The sequence below is a fragment of the Syngnathoides biaculeatus genome, chromosome 8, assembly GCF_019802595.1.
Source record: "Syngnathoides biaculeatus isolate LvHL_M chromosome 8, ASM1980259v1, whole genome shotgun sequence".
Taxonomy (NCBI): Eukaryota; Metazoa; Chordata; class Actinopteri; order Syngnathiformes; family Syngnathidae; genus Syngnathoides; species Syngnathoides biaculeatus.
In genome coordinates, this window is record NC_084647.1 from 22,847,890 (window position 1) to 22,854,838 (window position 6,949).

Here is a 6,949-nt window from a genome sequence, read left to right on the forward strand (position 1 = left end):
TGAGATCGACTACCTATTTTTTTTCTGCTGGTATCCCTCGCAACTCATATTAACCTTGGTAGACTGGTTTGAAGCAGTTTACTTTCTTAATGATCTCACATCAACTTATAAACAAAATTAATCAACTGAGTGACACAATGCCTGCAGATGTCGGATTGCAGAATCGCATACAGATACACAAAATTTCAATGATTGTAAACTCAGCCTTTCCAAGACCTCATACTGAACAAACAGTTTCTAAATAACTGAAAAACAACTTTTTAAAAGAAATTCCCATTTTTTCATCTCCTTTTTCAACATCTGACATTAGTGAGCTATTTGTGAAAATTTTGACTGGTGACTGACCCTTATTTCTGATACCTAACTCTCTAAATGTGGTGGTCATGGTCTTAAATATTATTTTAAAATGCTTGAAATGTTGAAAGGCAAATAGTTTTCATGATTGCCTATCAAAAGCAACTGATTTTTAAAAAAAAAATACAGCTGCTCCTGAAGGTTTAAGTGGAAATTTGGATATGTCTCACTTTGCCAAGAATAGAATGTTTGGATATGTCTCACTTTGCCAAGAATAGAATGTTTGGATATGTCTCATTTTGGAGAAAAAATGAAATTTGTCATCAAAAAACCTCGGTGAATATTAAAGCCAATATTTTTTTGTAGAATGGTGTTTAGTTACTTTTTAGCATCTCTTTCCATCCCCCAATAGTTAGAAACATAAATTGAGTTTATTGTTTTCACTTCAATACCAAGCCCTTTTCTCAAAATGAAAAAAAACGGATAAGTCTCATTTTGAAAACAAACTCTTCAATTATATATTTTTCAATTTAGAATTTACAATTGTCCGAGAAAGAATGGTGCAGACGATAAACATATTTTGATAGTGTTTCCCATGTATACAATACAGTAAGTCCCTATTTGTTCATATCTTGTCAATATCGCAATGAAAATCTATTTGAAAGGCAATGTTCTGTCACAAGTTGATACTTTAGTGGTTGCAAGCACTTGTTTTGATCCTGCAGGGCAAGTCATTTGAATTCATTCAATTTTCACAAACTGTAAAGGCATGACAGAAACAATGATTATGTATTTTAAGACATCACAGAAAAAACAAGAAAAGTGTTAATTTATAATTTTTTGATAAGACACTCAACAAACCCCTGTGGATTATTTTAATGTTTCAAAAAGTATTAATCCAGGTTATGGTAAAAACAACAATAATAAACCATGCTTATATGGAATGAATATGCCTTTAAAATTAAATATTAAACATCACCACGTAAGAAGGATCAGACAGTTATGCCCATTTTCTCTATTTTTAAAATTATTTTAATTTTGTAGACCACAGCACTAGCGTGTAGACTCAAAATATTTTCGGCATAATGATGTACTAAATATGAGCGGATTTTGAAAGTGTACAATAATTGTTTTGCAATGAAACCTAGCATCTGTCGACACTGTCATATTATTTGGCGCATCCTGAAAACCAGCACATACTTTTTTGGCACCCTTGTGTTGTGCACACAAGCTACTACAACCTGCACATGTACCAAGAGGCCTATAGAAGTCAGCTGAGTCCAGATCTGGAGCAACAAAGTGGGAAGTGAGGTCAACACACAGTACAAGTGAGACGTGAGCTCCTTGTGGTCTAACACAGGCCAGAGTTGTTGCCATGTCGACCCCAGAAACATATGTTCAAACCAGTATTTGTCACTCTCGGGTGAATAAGGAAGGCCAAGAGTCAAGCCGAGACTGAGCACAGTGGCAGGGAGAGCTAGACATTGCTGCCGAGTGGGTCGGAACCACTTCATGGCGCAATGAGCAGCCCTACAGGAGATGAGCAGATGTGAAGTTTTGAACAGAGAAGACTGAAGGCAGGAGGTCACGTTTATCCAGGACCACTGGAAGGATGGACGGATGGTGACTGGCGGCGCAAAACAACAAATTCTGAGAGATAAAAACGTCAAAACAGTGTTGCTGCCAACTCTGGTCGGTGACATTTTCATTGTGGTAATGGGATACCATGACAACAAGATGGCAGCTAAAACAACTCTCCCAACCCATCTGTCGGTGTCGGCGGGCAGCCAATCATCCTGCCTGGCCACGCTGAATATGATCGTGTCTGCGAAGGAGAAATCCACACATTTAACACATCTTTTGTAACGTACTGCCTTTCTTTTCCCCTCTGTTATTACCTGCTCTGGTGAGAAATGAGGAACCATGTAGGGACCGTGTTGGAAACATTTGGGAGCGGACCTGCAGTTGATGAAATCCTACTTCAATTAGATGCACTGAAGAAAAAATGGCACCTTCCACATTTGTCTTGCCATATTGATATTAGTACCTTCTCAACCTCAAACACGTGCACCTATCTCGAACAATATTCATAAGATGACCCAAATCAGACATGAATGTATTCTGTACTCACAAATTATAGTAAATACCTATCATTAAATGAATGGACCAACATAGATTTTAGTGTAAAGTGTATTTTTTTTTCTACATAGTAAGTTTTTTTCGGCTTGTCCCTTTCGGGGTCGCCACAGCGTGTCATCTCAGATGAACGCACATATGTTTGGCACAATTTTTACACCGGATGCCCTTCCTGACGCAACCCTTCTCAGGGAGTGGAGGCCCCAGTGGGATACGAACCCACAACCCCTGGTTTATCAAACCAGTGCTCTAACCACTGAGCTACAGGGCCTTTTTTTTTCTACATCTGGGTCAAATATACGCTAAGCCCACATTATGCACATCTGCATGTATTGCACTATGTTAACGATCAATACAGGAGTCTGATATCTACTCTACACTATCACTGAACACCTTGTTGCGCTTGCAGTATACTTGTGTCGGTTATTTACTTGATGATATGGGATTTAATGTCCCCTTATACAAGATAAATATGTACAGTGACACATTTGTACCTTGAGCAATAAAAAGCCTAATCTGCACAATGCCACAAATGGATAAATGACCTCAAATGTGATGCATCAGTCTATGTGTATTTGTTTTATTTCTGTGAAAAGTCTGGAGCGTGTCAAGTGTACTTTGTCTTGACAGCTTTTTAAATGCATTCATTGTTTCTAAAGTGTCCAAACCGTCTTTTGTCCTTTGCTGGGGGGGATAAAGCATACTCAATTGAACTGATGCCCTGGACTTCTTTTAACCACGATAGTAAACTAATACCTATTAATTAGAAAATGTCACATAAAAAGCAAGACTTTGAAACCTGCTCACAGCAGATCCTGACGTCACCCATGTCGGATGCCTTCAAGGACATCGCAATCCTTCTGCCCCCAGGTTGGAGAGCACCTACACACCTAACTGACAACATCTGAGTTCCGTTACTTTCCTCAGGTTTGATCTTGGCGTAGCCATCCATGTTTTGGAGGTCCGATCGAGCAAGAGCAGTGACGTGAGAGAAGTCGAACCAGCTTTGAATCAGATGTGTGATGCATTTTAGCTGCACAGACAACAACATGCACAAAAATGCAAAAGGTCATTAGTGTTTTTTTTTTTCATAGGGACGATAAACACAAATAGATGCAGCCCGGATCAACTGCATTTGAATTCATGACTCACCTGCATACTAAAAGGGAGATTGTTGACGTGAAATTGCATGAAACATGTCAACAGTCTCAAACATTTTTGCTTCCATGTGGGCTCCTCCACTAGATCTTTATACATCAGAGCCCCTTGCAGATGTTTGCCAATCCAAGTGGCATCTTTCCCAGAAAAAATCCTACGGGGGACAGAACTCTTCAGAACAGATCTAAACAGGTGAGGAGGAACAAAAGCCTTTGTTTAGTGCAAAATAACAACATTATCATCATCATGTCACTTTCGACAGAATTAAGCGGAGGTGACATTTAAAATAAACAACAGCGAGGGTGCTGAGCTTCTAATTCCTGTGCTATTACTTCATATTCTACTTTGAAATTGAAGAGTAAAAATTAGGCCTCTGTCATTCGAGCCGCTGCGAAACTTGCTGGATTGCAGATGATTCTGCTGGCGGTGTCCAGATCCTGGAAGATGAAATCGAGAACCGACATGCTGAATATCTCACTTACCTGTCGCAGGTTAGGATAGTTTCATGGAGAACAAGTGGTGACATGTTGGAGCGCTCACAGTGGACGGCGTGACAGCGCTGAGAACAGCAGCCGGGTGGCACCTTCCATGTGAGCAGTGCCCAAAAGAACAACCCCATTGATCTCATCTCAGAGCTTCGCCTTCTGCCTTGCTCTGAGGTGGTGGGGGGGTTGACTTTTTATGGCTTTCTGTGTGGCATCTGAGAGTAGGAGGCAACATTAAGGGTAGACTGCAAAGGTTCTAAGCTTGAGGATGTCATACATGAAAACATGTGACAGAAATATACACAAGGCCCCAGTTTCCTCCTACATTTGATAATTTGGTGATGGAGTTAATTCTTTCTCTAAAAGAAGCAGAATGCCCAAATGAGAAAAAGGGTCCAATCATGTCCAATCATTGACAGCTTATATTATATTTAATGAAAATCCATCAGGAGAGGAGGAGACCCTGTCACGAAATACGTGGATGTTGTGTGAGTCGCTGCCTATTTGCAAACTCACCGTTATCAATGTTTCTGCAGAACCTAATTTACAACTCTTTGCCGAGAAGTTCTCTTATTCTCACCTTTCCATGCCCTTGTGTGGGTGTTTTTCTCCACACATACCGCTTAGAATTAAGGCCGAAAAGTTATATCTTGGTCACATTCGACCAGAGATTCTCATTTCTTTGGAGTCCTTCAGGTGTTTTTGTTTGTTGTTGTTGTTATTGTTGTTCTTTGCTTTCATGTGTCTTGCGCTGAGGAGATTTGGGGCACTGGTGGAGGGCTCCAGTGATGGTTGAGTTTCTAGAACTTTCGCTGAACATCAAGCCAGCAGTCAAATGACGTGGTAGTGTGATGGTCTTGGGCTCAAAAAGCATAAAGTCTGTTCTTTGCTAGAAAATCGTGAAGAAGGATCAGAAGTCAACTTCTGAGAGCTAAAAAAACAAACCAAAAAAAAGTATGTATTTTGGTGACTTTGCTGCTTTACAACTGGACTCACTCAAAGTCCAGATTTGAAACCATAAAGTAAATAGATTTGTCTGAAGCAATTGTCCATCTTGGAAGGAGGAAATTTATTATGGAACTACAGAAAAGCTAAGCATGCTACACATTAGACATGTCACAGTTGAAAATAATTCATTTTGGCTAGGACAAAACAAAGCTGCTTTAAATCACTGGAAAAAAATGGAGACAATTTACACTAAAAACACTATATACCAGGTCCTGTACACAGTTTAAAAACTGGATCAAAAGCAAGTCTTTTGCTCAAAAATGTGAACGAAAACAGTCAAGAAAGGAAATGAGAGATCCAAGTGAGCACTTAATTGTCCTAAAGCAGACAAGCATGTTGTGATTAGCATGTAAATGAACATGGACACTTTGTTTCCTGCCCGAGGCAACATGCCACCTGTTGCTCGTGTTGTTGTGGAAGGGGCTGAAGCAACATTGTTTCATGTCTTGCCTCCTATCCTCCATCCTCTCCCCGTGGACCGGCACTTCAGGGCAAAAAGCTTCTGCACGGAACAGAGGAGGACTTTTTCATCTCCCACTGGTCTTCGTCTTTGTTGTTTTTGTATTATGTACAATATGTCCCATTGCATCATCATTTATTTGAACTTGAGACAAGCCCTCGGGGGATTCTAGGGTGGATCTACATCGCCTTAGCCATATTGAAACAATGCTACCACACATTTTTCCAATTGTATAACCTGCTGTAGTTCAGAAATACATACCTAATAAGAGCAATTCCATCTTAATACCTAGTCCTGGCTATGACATGGTAATCATGTGTTAATGCTGCAAGAAAACAGAAATACATTGTTGATTTTGTGAGTCTCCTAATAGCTAAAATCCTCTTGATTTATTTGAAAATTCAAAATAATATTTGCTCGATATAACGTGTGTTATGTTTGAAGATGAATAAGCTAGACAAGGGATCTGTTACTTTAGTAGTATATTAATTCTAGGAAAGGTGATCTTGTTAAATGCTTATACTGTTTGTATTTTCACTATTGGTTTATATTTGCCAGGGTGGCTCAAAATGAAAGCACACATCACGAGGACAGCATGCGCTTAGAAGCATAATAATAATAATAATAATGGACTTAGTACTCCCATGAGCCTTGTGAGGACAAGCAGTTCAGATAATGGATGGATGGATAATAATAATAATTCTGGTAGAGCGGTGGATGACTGGACATGTGCTCATCTGCCTCACAGTTTCGAGGCCTGGGGTTTGAATCCCAGCCCAGCCTGTGTGGGTTTTCTCCGGGCACTCCAGTTTCATTTCATATCCCAAAAACATTAATTAATTAATGGCATTAATTAATGAACCTAAATTACCCATAGGTGTGAATGTGAGTGTGAATGGTCATTTGTGTCTATGTGCCCTGCTATTGGCTTCCGACCAATTCAGCGTGTACTCCACCTGTGCTTTCTCTTAACCTTCTAACCATGGGCATGACATTGTAAATTTTGTTTCCTTTTTTTTTTTGCTGTTTTTTTTCGTTTTCAAAGCTCCTAATTATAATATCTTTGTGTTTTATTTACATTGGTATGTATTTCATTTGTTCCTTTTTGTTATCACTTTGTTAAAAAACGTGAGCTGAAAAACAGAAATCAGTTTTGGATTCTGCACCCAAAAAATTGTCAAAAATTGCTGTCAGACCGAACTCATCAAAAATTCTGTTACTCAATATTATAAAACTTTCTTCAAGATCAGTCAGTAAGGTAGACTTGAACTTTTTATTCCTTAAGGCTCAAGTAAAAGCAATTTTTCTTAATGGTTGATTTATTTTGGATGGTAGAATCAATAGCATGACAATACATACATTATGTTTCATTTACATTTCACATACACAAGAACACTGCTTTACATTC